This window comes from Canis lupus, chromosome 18 (assembly GCF_011100685.1).
Source record: "Canis lupus familiaris isolate Mischka breed German Shepherd chromosome 18, alternate assembly UU_Cfam_GSD_1.0, whole genome shotgun sequence".
Taxonomy (NCBI): domain Eukaryota; kingdom Metazoa; phylum Chordata; class Mammalia; order Carnivora; family Canidae; genus Canis; species Canis lupus.
Window position 1 is genome coordinate 11375953 of NC_049239.1, and position 16133 is coordinate 11392085.

General features: G+C 42.5%; 1 long non-coding RNA gene across 4 annotated transcripts in view; it reads right to left on the reverse strand.

The window, feature by feature from the left end:
• Positions 1 to 1720: 1720 nt before the first annotated feature.
• Positions 1721 to 16133, reverse strand: part of LOC102154161 — a 75869-nt gene continuing 61456 nt past the window's right edge. For 2 of the 4 annotated variants that reach the window (XR_005373132.1, XR_005373134.1), the window contains exons 3-5: positions 3003 to 3117; positions 2771 to 2850; positions 1721 to 2321 (exon numbers count right to left, since the gene is read on the reverse strand). This is a non-coding gene — a long non-coding RNA (uncharacterized LOC102154161). The remainder of the gene's footprint in view (positions 2322 to 2770; positions 2851 to 3002; positions 3118 to 16133) is intronic. The other 2 variants (XR_005373133.1, XR_005373131.1) reach the window with 1 other exon arrangement.

Consider the following 16133-nt stretch of genomic DNA (forward strand, 5'->3'; position numbering starts at 1 on the left):
TTTGTATTTATAATACTAATGAATTATTGTTAACAGTAAATATAATAGTAACTGACAATCTTCATTTGCCGGACACCCTCCTTACTGTTCTGCATGTAGTGCATTATTTAATCTTCATAAACCTATGAGGTAGTTGCTGATTTTCCTTTCTGCAGATGAGGAGCTGAGAAACAGCGGTGTGAGCACGGACTCCAGGGCTCACAGCCAGGACAGGGGGGCCCGGGAACAGCGCAGGTGGCCTGGCTCTGCTGGATGCTGGAGCCTCTGCGAACCAGCCTCCCCTTGGCGGCACCTAAAGGACACGGATAAGCTGGTCTCTGAGGGAGAATCTCCATGGACACCAGATACGAAAAGAGCCCCTCAGCTACCTCGTCATCAGACAGGTGCCCATCACCTCAAACCACCTGACCCTGTGTGGTCGCCCTCAGGTTGGTGAAACATTAAACGTCAGGTAAGAGCACAGGCAGTGTTTATACAGAACATGCATGTGTATTTCCAGGACCAGGAACTGGGGGGATCAGATTCCCAGGGAAATGATGACGCCCAGCAGCAGAGCCTCGAGGGGTGGGGGACAGCCTTGCTGTGACAGCCAGTCTGGGCAGCAGTACAAGTGCCCGTCACTGTCGGGGGATGAATCAGTGCCCTGGCTCCAATAGTGGTACAAGGAGCAGCACAGGGGAGCAGTGGACTGTGGGGACAGACTCATGGACAGACATGGGCTGACAGGGATGCTAGGCCATTTATATACACGTAAATGTGCACTATTCACGGGCAAATCTCTACAGTTTTCACAGGTACAGAGGACACCAAACATAACACAACCCTCTCATTTGAGGCTGGGGACAAAAGAAATCAGCAAGGAGAAGCCATTTACCTAAAATTACCAAGCACTCTGAGTCCTTAGGTGGTAAAACAGGTTTCCTACATTGTATTTCCTCCAGGGCTCTCCCCCTGCGCAACAGACACCACTTCCCTGGGCTCCACCCCAGAGGACTGTCCCTGTAGGACCTGCCTGCAGCGCCCAGCAGGGGGGGCCGGAAGACAGAGGAAGGAGCAAGCCCACTACTGTAGCTTTTAACCCAGAATCTCAGTACTGAAGACAGGACCACAATTCGCATTCAAAGCAACAGCCCAGTGAGGACAAAATTAATCCCTGAATCACAAACATCCATGCAGGTTACATAGGGCACAGGCCTCAGAGCCTGGCAGACCTGAAGTTCTCCGTGTGTCTATCCTAGCTGGGCAATCTCAGGTGGGTGACTCCACTGCCCTAAGCCTCTGTCTCATCTGCAGAATGGGATGAATGACACCTGCTTGAGGCTTGCAGGGAGGGAATCGGTGTGTACAGCGTGTGACACTCAATAGAGTGCATTTGTTATTATTTAATGGATGGTTTCTGTTACAACCTTTAAAATTAGCCTCTCAAAAAAGGCAAGCAACTCTTAATTCACAAGTGCTGGAGGAATCTTTCTTATATTCTGGGTCCAGCACCATTACCTGAACGACGGCTCCTCAAGAACAGCTTCTGCTCCTTGCTCCTGGCAAGTGAGAGAGATTCCTGAGTTCTGCAAGCTGTCTGAAACTTTCCTCATGGCCCCTTTGTCTTTAGAGGTTAAAAGAAATTCTATCTCTGTCTCTCTCTCCACACACACACACACACACACACACACACACATTGAAATCTATGTCTATGGTATGGATGTGTCATGGGTGGGTGGGTTTTGGACTTTATTAGAGTTGAGTTTGAATCAAGGCTTCATTACTTACATTACTTTGAGCAAATGAAAAGTTTTAAGATTCCAAATTGCTGATGTATCAAATGTGGTTGTTATAACCATGTTTGTACATTATTATAAGGAACAAATGGTTAACGAATCACATTGTATGTGAGTTCACAAAAAATATTTATTTACAAAGGAATAAACTTGACCCATCCCAGGCCCATGGTGGAGGATGTCTCCAGAGTGAGCATTATTATTCCCATTCACAGTGACTTTCCCAAGGACACACATCCTCCAAGGGGCAGGGCTTGGACTGGAGCTGTCATTCTGTCCTTGTTGATGCAATAAATCCTCAGGGAGTTAAGAGGTATCATTCGGCCTCCAGGGCTCCCCTTTGGCAGCTCCATATGAGAACGACCTCTCCCCTCAGCGCACCACTGATCAGACCACATCGCTGGGTGCTCAGCGGGCTGGACCCCCAGGCTGGACCCATGACTGGTCAATCCACGAGGCCAGCAGGTCTGGGAGGCTGGCAGACATGGGGACTAGGTCTGAACCAGCTGTTCCCTGCAGGCTGTGAGCACCTGGCAGCCTTGGAACCTGTTGGAGAGGCAGGCAGGGTGTGAAACTCTGGCTGAGGTTTCTGGGCTCCCCTTGACTCTTCTGGAAACTGTCCTGGCCCAGCCCTGCCACTGCCTTAGCAGGGGATGGGGCTGCTGTCTGGGAAGCTGGTTGGGGGAGCTCTGAGCAGCAAGGGGCCCGGGAGCATGAACTGGGCCCTAGTCTGGCTTCCTCTCTCCTCCACTGTCAACAACTATCTAGTCTGGTCTTGTGAGTGGTGATTTGCATCGAGTCAGGTTCTCATCCATGTGTCAGCCCAGACCTGCAGGAAAATTCTGTTCCCTAACAATTTCCTTTCACCTTCTATGCAAAGAATACACTATGTACTTCAGTTTTATTGACACTATTATAACAATATTCTAAAACACACACATGATAAAATATCTCATATATATATGTGTTATATATATATGTCAAACATATAGCACCTTCTAGGCTTTTGTCCTCGTGTTCAAGGGAGGTACGTGTCCTCACAAAACTCATTAAGCACACTACTGACTTCTTCACTCTGGTCACAAAACAACAGAGAGAGAGAGAGAGAGAGCCCCATTTAGAGGTTATGAAATCATAGGACATCCTCATAATTCATGATAAGTAGACTATTTCTCCTATTATTACTAGGTAGCTTGTCATGGCCAACTGAAATAGAAATATAAGCACTAGTGTGTATGTGATGACTTTGTCCCCAGGGCAGCAATGCTGATGACAGTTCTTCTATCACCACCATCGTCGTTCTGGTATCTTGTCATGGGGCAGGTGCGATCATCAGGAGAAGCTGAAGGAGTAAATGTACATCGTGAGCTTGCACCCATCCCGCCACCATAGGGAGCACAGACCCACAGGCCTGTGTCCTACAGACCCCAGGAGACCAGACAAGAGGACCAGAGAGAAGAAAGGGACGATGGACACAAGAGGCTCATGTGAGGAGAGCGCTGAGAGCAACAGAATGTGGTCATCAGAAGCCAGAGAAATGACTCAGATGGAATAACATAGACTTTACAGTAGGTGCTGTGAGCAGGGAAAGAGGTGGAGGGATAGGGATAGAAGGTAACAGGAGAAAAGAGAGATGGAAATAAAGGAACCAGGTAGTAGAGATGGATAGACAGACGTAGGGAGACGGGAGTACAGAGACAGATGGGGGCGGGGGGAGAGAAAGAGAGAGAGAGAGAGAGAGGGAGATGGGGGAGCCAGAGGGGAGAGAGAGAGAAATAAAGCAGGACAAGGAGACCCAGCTGGAACGGGAGATGGAGAGACAAGGACACAGAGGGAAGGATGGCAATAGACGTGAGACAGAGAGGACTGTGGACACAACCGTGGGGACAGAGGGCCTGAGGGGGGAAAACAGGGGGAGAGGGATGTGGGGGGGGCCAGCAGGAGCAGCACCAGAGCCAGGGCAGGAGCTGGGAGCCCCTGGTGACCCTTGTCTGCACCCAGGATCTCCTTGGGGGTGCACAGGGGTGATTTCCTCATTCTCGACTTCTCTCTAACCTCTCCTGCACTCAGGGTGGTAATAATTCCCTCGAGAAGAGCTGCCATTGGTAAGGCCCGTGCTAGCCTGGGACATGGTCCACGTGGGGACAGACAGGAAGGTGGTCGGTTCCTTTATGACTGTGTGATTTCTCTTTGCCTTTGTTTCTCAGCTGAGCCCTGGGACTTGGGGTAGGAAGTGGTGTTTGATACCACAACACAGACTCCAGGACTGCTCATACTTCTGGATTATTATTGCTTTCTCATTTTTTTTTTTTTTTTGCTTTCTCACTTTTTTTTCCAATGGCTCTACAAAGGGAGTATATTTTAGAGAAATGGATTCAAATGATAGGTCACAAGGGTTCTACTACACATTAAATATTATACATTTGCATTTTCACTTACACTGACATCTTGCCGCCTAACGCTATCAACATGAATTTTAAAATATAAGTATACACAAATTATAATCACCACTAACAACAATAGGCCCCGAGCACGAAATTTAAGATTTATTCTCCCCATCTCCGCACACTGTCTCTAGGGCACCCCGTGCTCCATGAATAAAGTCTAGTGCTAACAGTGCACACTTCCTGGTGCCGTAGCTTTGTGTGTTCTTTAACATTCTGGTGCAGGAGATTTCTCCTGTCACTTGTTTGTTTAAGAATTTTCTTTCCACTCTAGTGTGATGCTGCTTTTATGCTTTCTTAACTCTGAAACCATGAGACTTCTGGCCGAGCAAGGATTTCCTGGGACTCCAAGACAGTGAGGTTGCCTGGGATAGTCTGCTCTCGGAGCTGCTCCTGGGGCAGCCTCCTGTCCCCTGCACAGGGGTCCCTGAGCACAGGACAGTCAGCCAGAGTCCCTGCCCTTCCTCACTTCCAGCTTCTGTGATGACACTTGATATTTGTACTTTGTGATCATAGCCATTCTAACAGGTGTGAGGGGATATCTCATTGTGGATTTGATTTGCATTTCCCTGCATTTCAGATAAACAACAAATAATTTTGTAGTTTATGTCCAAATACCACATAGCACTTTGGACTTGTTTTTTTTCCCATGGAACCTGGCAATCCTATGTGAGGCTGCCTTCTTCCTTGAGGAGCAAAAGACATTATCTAGCAAATTAATTTTCTAGGAGCACACACATCCACTCACACACACATACACATCTTTATACTTTTGAGGAGAGTCGATTATAGGCCAACACAATTATTTTTTATTTCTTCTAATAAAACTGATTCAATTATTATCAGATTTGCTCAGCTATTTAAAAAAGTCCAACATGAGGGATGTCCAAAAAGCCTGACTAATCATCATCTGTTGACTGAGTACTAAGATGTGCCTCACCAGAATATTATTTTCAGGGAACACAAAAATAAAGTTAATGCTTCAAAAGGGACCTGACTCCATATCTGATACCTGCTGGGTGCTCTGCATGTAGTGACTGAGCTTGAAATGCCAGGTCTACCCGATGAGAGAGGCACACAGTAGAGAGGAGGGGTGGGGGTTCTAATCCAGCCTCAGCTACTCATGGTCCTGTCATACTGAATGAGTCACCTGCATTTGGGGAGCTGTTTTCCCATTTTTAAAGATAAGAATTAATGATGCTTCTGGAATGGGGCTTTTGTTTTCATCCTGAAGTGTCTTAGATTCTGTGATTCTCTAGAGAAGTGTGAATGTGCAGGATGCTACCTATGACTTGGTTTTTAAAATGGGAGTGCTAAGGGCACCTGGTGGCTCAGTCAGAGAAGTGTCTGACTCTTGATTTTGGCTCAGGTCATGATCTCGGTGTTGTTGGGATCCAGCTCCACTTCAGGATCTGTGCTCACCAGGGAGTCTGCTTGAGATTCTCTTCCTCTCCCTCTACCCCTCTTCCCACTCTCTCTCTCTCTTCAATCAATCAATCAAGCAATCAATCTTTAAAAAAGAAGAAAAAATGGAGGTACTGATCTAACAAAAGAGAAACTTTTTTTAAAAAAATATTTTATTTATTAATTCATGAGAGACACAGAGAGGGAGAGAGGCCAAGACATGGGCAGAGGGAGAAGCAGGCTCCATGCAGGGAGCCCAATGTGGGACTCGATCCCGGGACCCCAGGATCACGACATGAGCTGAAGGCAGACGCTTTAACTGCTGAGCAACCCAGGCATCCCAAGAGAAAAATTTTTAAGAAAAAAAATGTGTATTCAATACAAAGTGTTATAAACACATAAATTAAAGATAAAAGAAAGAATAGTTTATTCACAGTCTTCTCATCAAAATATATCAATGACTTTCCTCTTTTGGATTTTCCGGGCTTATCCAGTTTATTAGGAGTTGACGTTACATGTACATTCAATTTATTCTCTGTGACCTAGTGAAGAAGTCAAACTGCATTAGATCTCAGAGTCATGGTCAGAAGGGAGCGGTCCCAGGTCCGGGAAAGCAGGTGAGAGAGAGAGAGAGAGAGAAAGAGAGAGAGCATGCTTGTTCATGGAGAGGGGGGTGCAGAGGAAGAGGGAAAGACAGACTCCTGGCTGAGCAGGGGGTCAATGAGGAGCCCTATTCCAAGATCCCGAGATCCTGACATGAGCTAAAAGCAGCTGCTTAATTAACTGGAGCCACTCATGTGCCCCATGATTTCCCTGTTCTGAATAGGGTTTCAGATATGCAACCCCAGCCAATCAACCTAAGTCAAATACTCTCTCCTCATTCCCTGACTGACCTGCTGGCTTTCTGAGGAAATCCCTGACCTCCCAGCTCATCCTGCCTGTTCCCTCTGGGCTGCTTCTAAGGCTCTACAAAACTCCCTGTTGCCCTGAATCCCTGGGGCAGAGTGCTCCACCGTTGTGAGGCCTGAACTCCAAATCCATGGATTGTTCTCCTTTGAGCAAAGGACACCACACTCTACACACTAAATGGTTTTACTTCTGGCATTTGACAAACCCAGGAGAGTATTTGGCTGGAGGTTGGACACAGATTAAGGTGGGTCATGGCCAACAGGTGTTGAGCCTTTAATGTCAACAGTGTTTGAAGACAAATGGAAACAGTAATTGAGAGAAACAGAGTTTTGAAGGCTGACAACATAAAAAAAAATATTTCCATAAAACAATAGAGGGTTGTGGATTATCCCCCAATTAATAAGATTCTCTTATTGGTAGAAATCTAGAAAAAAAGAAAACAAAGATTTTACCCAATTTCTCACCATCCACATTGCTCACCTCCTATATTGCGGTGAGTTTTATACACTTTCTACTTGTTTTATTGTGCAGATGTCACTCCCATTGTCACTCTCTTTTCCATATAATGTTTTAGCACAGCTGCCTTAGACACCTGCTGGGGCTGGTAGTAGGTGTGAAGGACCCTAAACTCCCTGCCCTAGTCAAGTCTCCTTCCTGGCCATCCCCACAGCTTTCTCTCTCCAGGCTGACAGGTTACATTAGCATAATTAATTACCTTACAACCAGGAGGCCCTGGTGTACTTGGGATAATAGAAAAGGAACTTTCATTTCAGCTCAAGTCAACGCTACCTTTACTTCTCAAAGCTCCATTTCAGATGCATTCCTCAGCTGACCCTTCCTGAGGCCCTGCCTTTACCATTTCTGAGCATCTGACCCTGGAACTGTAGCACCTGTGCCCCTGGCTCAATGCAGGTGTCTTCCTTTGGCCACACACACGCACACACACCTGATTTTCCAAAACTGGAATATTTTCTATGATCGTACACTATGAGGCCCCTAGAAAACATCTATTGCAACCAGCCCCATTTTGATGTAAAACAACAATCCCGAACATTTCTTGAGCATTTTCTATGCATCTGGGACAGATGTATGCTTTGCTCACATTCCCTGATTACTCTGCGTGCCACCTTTCGACATCTGAGGAAAAGGAGGAGAAACATCCTGCCCAAGACTACACAGCTATCGTGTTATGTTAGGGCATTTAAATCTTCTTTAAAAAAAAAGATTTTATTTATTCATAAGAGACACAGAGAGAGGCAGAGACACAGGCAGAGGAAGAAGCAGGCTCCATGCAGGGAGCCCAACGTGGGACTCGATCCCTGGTCTCCAGGATCAGGCCCTCGGGTAAAGGCAGCGCTAAACCGCTGAGCCACCCAGGCTTGCCCACATTTAAATCTTCTAATGAGATCTCTGGGAGAAATGCTCCAATGCTAGCTCAGGGGGGCAGCTGTCTTTTCAGCAGGGATCTCTGCTCCGTGCTCATCCCTGCCTCCCAAACAGGCTGCACACCCATTCCTCAAGCAGGTTGATGCAATCAACCCTGGGTTACACCTGGGGCACTCTGCCTGCCATGTGTCCCTGCGTGCTACTCCCTATGGGATTATGGGACCAGATTCCCTGGACCTTTATTTTCTCCTCTGTAAAATGAAGAAAGGGCCCAACTTTGGAGAGGTCACCTCTGAACACTGGGATCAGGATAGTTTTTTTTCTAAGTCATTTCCATATTCCCTCAATTGTCTCAATGAAAACTTGTATTGCTTTTGAATTTTATTTTAAATTTTATTTTTAGAAGAATTCACATTTTAATATTAAAAATTGCTGGATATTACTGAAGACTTAGACACCACTCATGAAATCTGATGGTTAGAAAGGCTTGTACCTGGCTCTGTTTTGACCACTATTTCTCTCCTCTTCTTTTTTTTTTTATAAAGATTTTATTTATTTATTTATTCATGAGAGAGAGAGAGAGAGAGAGGCAGAGGGAGAAGCAGGCTCCATGCAGAGAGCCCGATGTAGGACTCGATCCAGGGTCTCCATGATCACACCCTGGGCCAAAGGCGGCGCTAAACCTCTGAGCCACCCGGGCTGCCCTCTCTCCTCTTCTCAAATAACTTTGGCTTCTTTTACGAAACAAAATCTAGTTTTCTCTCCGGATTCCAAGTGACTGCATCTGCCAAGTTAGATACAAAGTTCATGCTTGATGAGCTCAGAGAAGCTTCTGGGTCAGAGTGTGTCTTTCCCCCTGTATAGAACAGATACCAAGTACTACAGCAAGTGGCACAAATAGTCTTCTTATTAATACTGTACTGTGACTTCCTTGCTTTCTTTGCATTTCTTTTGTCCATATGCAGATGCAGGAATGAGATCATCTTGTGCAGAATTTAACACATTGCTCCACACTAACTGAATTTCCTTTAGCAAGGTGGTTTGGCACTTCTATTGCCTGAAAATGTGATTTGTACAGTTCATGGAAGGTTGCTAAAAATCAGCCTCATGTGATCTTCATCTGGAGACTGAGAAAAAAACAGATTTTCAAATAGAGCTCTGTGTGTCCCCTATTTTGGGGGATGGGGTGGATTTTCCTCCCAAAGGACAAGAGTGGATGCTGACAGCACAAATGTTGGATTCTGCAAAAGCTTCTGTTCTTCACCCCTCCCAGGATTGACATTACACATTTATCCACCCTGCTCTGTGCCTCAGGAGACTAACCACTATGGATTCCACTAATGGGCATCTTTGCTCTGATTACCATTGAATGTTGGCCAATGGAAGTTAGAGTTCAAAGAACCATGATGGTGTCACCTGATAAAATCATTCCTTTTTGGGCATCAGATTTCCAAGCCTGTGGATCCAGGGCCTGGGAGAAAATAATTCTTCTAGTGAATTAATTGGTATAAAAGTGAATGGCCACTCCCACCTGCACCTCTTGGTTCCTGAGCATATACCTCTGGCTCTGGGGTAGATGGCTTTATGTATTGGCTCCGGGGAATGATGCAGATCATCTGTCAGGAAGAGAACCCTGAGCTCCCTCTGTGTCCCCTTCCCAGTCTCGGGCTGATGCTTCATTGACTGCTTCCAAATAGCAACCAAAGAACAAGGAAAACCATCCATGCAGTCTTAATTCTCAGGGCAAGGTAAAGAAAGGTAGACAGTCCATCTGGAGATGCAAAAGAGTGAATTCAAGCAGACATTAAAATAAATGGGTTATATTTGCCCATGAATAAGGAAAACTGTATGGAGACTTGGGAGAAATTTTTATCTAGTTCATTTCATGTCACGTTCCACAAAAGCACCAAGGTCCCATCTCAAACACAATAGAATTTACTCTGTTCCTTCAGTAACAACATGGGAAACTGGAAAAGTATTGAGAGATTGTTATTAAATGCTGTTCTTTTCTAATTGATGAATTTAACAGAGAGGAACATGTAATTTATTTATAATGCTTTTGTTCTTCAGTTAAATCAGGGATTCCCAGATATTTGTCAAGTTATTAGGTAAGTCATCAATACCTAAGTAGAATAAAATAAAGAGACCTATGAGTAGATACATGATTGTAGTGCTTTATGAACCAATATTGTGATGAACCCAATTCTGCCTCCTCGATATTCTTTAATACAATAAAGAAGTATGCATTAGTGAAACAACCCCAGCTCTTACTAAATGACACTAGGGAAATGCCTGCCACTTTCATAATGTCAACTAAAATCCAGCCTCTCAATTATAATTGATCTATCTTTTCTGTTCTTCCTTAATCTATGTTCTTACCACCTATGAGTCAATATTTAACTGTATCAATCACAGGCTGAAGATTCCTAGTTACTCTCATTCTTTTGCCTTTATTTTTTTAATTTCTAAGTTGGAGTTACAGAGTGATTAGCAAAAATCTGCAGTTTTATTCTGAAAGTGCTAGAATTAGCATTTGTAGTCCATGGGTCAACAGATTTCCTTAATTCCTTTTCTTTGGGCAGTTGAAGAAAAATAATTAGTTTATATGTATAGAACTGAATGTGCAGTCATTCTCTCAAAGAGCTCAGATTCAATTTGAAAATAAATAAATATAATGTAAGATTCTGATAAGAATATAATACCTATTTTAGAATGAGAACTCCTTATATACTAAGCACTATATTAAGCACTTTATATACTTCATGTTGTGTTATGCCCCTGTATCGGTGGAAAGAAGAAAGAGTCTGATGGCTTCCAATTATACCTCCACAGATGTTAATCTAATCATATTCCCAAATGCCTAGTTCAACTTAATTCCTTATTGGAATGAATAAAATGGAATTCATATGCATTCAGCTCCATTGGCTGCCAGATAATGAGCAAGATGTTGTGTGTCCAGAAACACATGATCATCATAAAAATCCTGCAGATAAACCTATTTCATGAAAGAAAGAATTGAAAGAAAATTTTAAAAAAAGAAAGAAAGAATTGAAACTTAGAAAGGAACAGAAATGCTGCCGTTTCAGTTGAACTATTGGGCCACTTTAAATATCCTTATGTTTGTTAACAAGAATATACTCTGTCATTTGTGGGCAAATATGGATTGTCCCAGACCTGCTCCCCAGCCCAGCAGAGCCCAGTCAGGACAGTATGAGTCACCACTCAAGAAACGATGGCTACAGCGTCATAGTGGACACACATCTGGAAGAGCTTACTTTCTGGACAGTCTGCCCCAGGACCCTTCCTGCTAGTAGAGTGGTAAAGGCTAAAAAATCACATATCTTTTCTGTTTTGTGAACTTGCTTTAGCGGAAAGTATCATAGGTCAACTGCAAGGAGAGCACGCAAAATCCCATAGCTGGACTTGAAATGGACGGAGGGCAGGCACATGACTGAGGTCATAGACATGACTGTGAGGGCCAGGTGTGGCGCCAAATGAAGGAAGATGAACACAGGTGCTGCTGGTATATAAGTGCTCCCAAGCAGGACCTTTGTCTCTGGTGTCTGTGACTTTGCCTGGGTCTGCACATGCCTTGTCTCTAGTGCAACCTCCATACACACTTGCTGAATTGATGTGTGAATAAATGAATCTCAGGAAGCAAAGCAAATTCAGAGTAATGAGTCCTAAAATTTGAAATATTCTAGAGCTTCAGGAAGGAGTAATACACACACATATATTATTATGATATAATGGTACATAATATATATTATACTATAATAAGTATATACAGAAGAAATACAGTATCTGGTTTAAGAACATGGTTTCCAGATCTAGAACCTCTGGTGCAAATTACTATTTTGCCATGTATGTCAGACCTTTGATAAAACGTCTGGAGTGTCAAAAGCCTCCATTTTCGTATCTGAAGGATGAGGACAATAATAAAAGCACCCACTCAGTAGGCTTTGCGAAGATTAAATGAGATAATGGAACCAATGTGTTTGTAGCACAGTGCTTGCTGTGTAGAATGACTGCAATATTGTGAGCCATTTATGTTATATGAAATGAAGAAAATAAAATATCTATTTTCTGAAGGTGTTCAAAATTATAAGTAAATGATAAATTCTGCCTTTGTTTTCTTCTCTGTTTGATCTAATTAATGAAGAGGAAGCACTTTTTTCCAGGAATGTGTCTGAAGTGGTCATTTATCTCCCTGCTTGGCTCCAGCATCTGAAACCTTCGTCTACGTCTGGGGAGTTCTTCATCTTATAAGTCGTAGTGAAAGAATGAATTCATTCCCACTATAGGAAGGAAAAATGTCAGATACTGTTTCTCAGCTTTCCTTGAGCTAAAGTCAAGTGGAAAGTGTGGGCTCCCCCACAACTGCCACCTCTTCAAACACACACACAGAGGATCTGGATGGAAATGCCTGGCAGCAATGGTGGAGCAGGGGACCTCCCTCCAGAGTGATAGTAAGTAGATGCCCCTTCTCTGTCTTCTCATCATCCTCATTCCCAGGAGGAAACTTCTTGCAGAGGAAGAGCCAGTCCTCTTAGTCATAGGACATCGGCACTGGTCTACTGTCCTCCACCTCAACATTCAACTGTCCAGTGTGGATCACTTCAGAAATGGTATTTATTGGAAAACAGAGCGAATAGGGCAACTGTCTCAGAAGGAAAAATGAGCCCTCCTGGCTTTTTCCGCTCTCTTTTCCACAGGAAGTACCCCAGTTGGAGTTCGCATCAGTTCCAAGTGGTATGTGACAGAGCCACACATGAGTTTTAGGGAGAACTGCTTTGTTTTAATACATGCAAATACTTAGAGAAAACTATATAGAAATCATTAAAGGCAAGCAAAAAAGCTTCGCTTAAGAAAGGATGGAAGAAAAGAAGAATGTGGAAAAATCAATGCAGACAAATAAAATATCAATAATATGTTACTGATTTTCCAGGTTACTACTTCAAAATGGTCACCAAAGCATTTTCACAATGCGAGTGGGGCAAGGAAAAATGGTTGACAGCATGGGAAGGTTAAATTTAAGACATGATAGTAGTAATAATAATATGTAATTATTCTCAAAAAATTCCTATATTCCAGAACCTGTGCTAGTGGTTACAATAAAACTGAAATAGTCTCAGCATTTAATGTGCATTAATTTCCGAGATAGAATTATTATCACATCTGCTTTCAGGTGAGGATTTCGAGACAGGAAGAGATTAAGAAATTTGCAGCAGTTCAGACAGCTCCTGAGCAACAGAGATAAACGTCCATAGCTTCAGATATTAAAAACTACTTCAGTGACATGGGGAGATGCTCAGAATACGAAGTGAGCTGAAACAAGAATACAAAACCCTGTGCATATTGTCCCTGTAACTCATCAATGTATTTGTAATCCACAAGATAATATTCATACCCATGTATCTGCAGAGGAGAAATGTGAAACTAGTATTGGTCCGTTTTACAACTAAAGAAATTAGAGCTTAAAGAATGTAGGCTTCCCGTTCAGCCCAAGGCAGTAGTAAGTCCATGCCGGAATGAGCTGGACTAATGGGCCCTGAAAGGTTTAAGGACTGCAATTCCTTGCGGGAACACTAGGGAGCTGGATGAATTAAGATTGGAGCAAAGCCCTCTTGCTCGGAGGTGTGGAGATTGGTGCCAGCATGATGTCATCAGGATAGAGCTCTGAATTCACTGAGGCTGAGAGATGGGTCATATGGGGCCACCGTTGATTCTCCCTGTGAATGAACAGAGAGCCTGCCAAGACCAGAAGATCTAACTTATGTGTACATGTACATGTGTGTGTATGTGTGGCTGTGTGTAAGTTCTCTTTCCGTGTTCTCACTTCTGAGCATGTTAGCTCCTGTAACCCATACCACCTAAATGTTCTGTTGCAGTATTATTAGCAAGCACGTCTGACTCCCCAGGTAACTGAAGTACTAAGGCATTTAATGACTTGTCCAGGTCCCAGAGCAGGTACACAGTGAGGTGGCCAAGAAGGGGAGGGACACACATCAGCTGGCTCCTCTTGACTATTGCACTAAACCACTTCTTCACTGCAGGACAATACAAAGAACAAGACATTGTCCCCCACAGTGGAGATAGACTGATATCGAACATTAACCCACACAAATTATTATGATGTGTGAAGCATATGTGCAGGACTTGAGTGATTAGGTGTCTTCAGAGAATAACTAAAATGTCAAGAAATTATCAATTGATTTTTTAAATATAAAACAGGGAAAAGACCCTTATTTTTAATTTCTAATAATAGAATCTGCAGTGGGCTTCTTGTAGGAATAATGATCTCTCCTTGCAGTTTTCCTGGAGAACTATTCGTCTTAATGATGAATTCCCCAAAGAACATCAACATACTCATTCACTCTGTCTCCTATTTGAAGGCCCCACAGTTTATTGCTCAGCTTTGAGATCAACTGGGGGAAAGAAGGATTTACAGGCCAGGTACACATGAGAGGTGGAATGAGATATATGATCCTTCAGTTCTTCTTCTCCCACCTCAGTTGGGTTCATATTCTTTGATTGTCATTTTAACCCATGACAGTTTCTTATTGGGGGGACCATTGCTTTCTTGAGCCTGAACAGAACCATCTATATTTTTTATTGGAGGCTAGAACCTGAGTGGAATACAGCGAGTGTAGGAAGATGAACAGGTTCCAAAAGGAATGCATGGAAAGTGTGCATTCCTCTTCTCAAGGAATCTTTGCTACACTATTTTGCTTCTCAAAATATCTTTGCTAAATGCTTTTTCTCATGTCACATACAGAAGAGCAGTGTACCTTCATAATATAGTGTCTTCAGATAACAGACTTCAGGAGACAAAAGTTATATCAGCTTTTCAATATGAGCACTAGAAAAATTAGTGAAAATTAATGATAAACAAATGGAAAGAAGCGATTAATTTATCTTGGATTCAAATGATAGAATACTATGAAACCATTAAAAATGGGAAACGAACTAGGGGTGGTAGAAGGGGAGGAGGGCGGGGGGTGGGAGTGAATGGGTGACGGGCACTGGGTATTATTCTGTATGTTAGTAAATTGAACACCAATAAAAAAAAATGGCATTTTTAAGATTGATTAATAAAAGTGAAATGTTTCCATTCAAATATCAAAAAAACTAAATAAAGTTCAAATGACTGTATTTTAAATCTCAAATATGTAAAAGTCTCTCTTGGTGGAAGAAAGAAAATGAAAGGAAATATTTGAGTTTTAAGATAACCTTTTTGTCTGTCAGAGAGAATGCGTTATTTCCTTCCTTCTATTGACTTTACATTTTCAAAAAAAAAGTACTACAAGAATTTTCACAATGAAAATATTATTTCCCAAGATCAGTTTTTGTTTTTCAATAATTATAAAAATACAAATGGAAAACTTAGAAAGGATGTATTATTGCCATGCACAGAATATGCTTTATGTTTATTATCATTTATCAGGTATGCATACTTCATGTTCATTCTCAATTTTAGACTGGTAATAGTACTTTCTCAAGTTTGAAAGGATATTTATTTCAGCAAGTACAGATGTGAGAACTGAGACAAAGAAAGATTAAATGCCTCAGCCCACATCCAAAAGGGGTAAGTACCATAGGATGCTGATTTTCATAAGCCATTAGTGAGGATATTCACAAAAAAGTTGGTAAGGCTCTGATAAATTTTCAATATCTAGAGATAACTAAATGTGTTAAATGGCAGATGAGGGAGTTTAATTATCCATAGTCATGAAAAATACTGTTCTCATAGATGATTTAAAGATGTATAGTATTGCTTACAGTAATGAGTTAATCAAAAGAAGAGAATATAAAGTCAAATATGCAACTCTCACTTTAAAATGTATATTTATATATAAAACACCAAGCAATCCTATTGCTTGTCATAAATACATAGAGAAAATTCAAAGTAAAAGTAAGTCATGGGTACTTTATATTGTCATTTTTATACCTCATTTTACTCAGATTTTCTTTAAGAACTACTGTTACTTATACGTGTTCTCATATTTACCAGATCTGTGTCTTTGCATAAGTCATTTCTCTCTGCCAGCGTCCTCATTTGTGAAATGGAGGTTAATCATAACAGCTGTTATGTGACTGCAGAGATGATTAGGTAAAATAGTACAAGAAAATGTTTAGAACAATGCCGGACATATTACAAGTCCACAATGCACATTAGATGTCTATTAATTGTAAAGCTTTTCACTACACATGA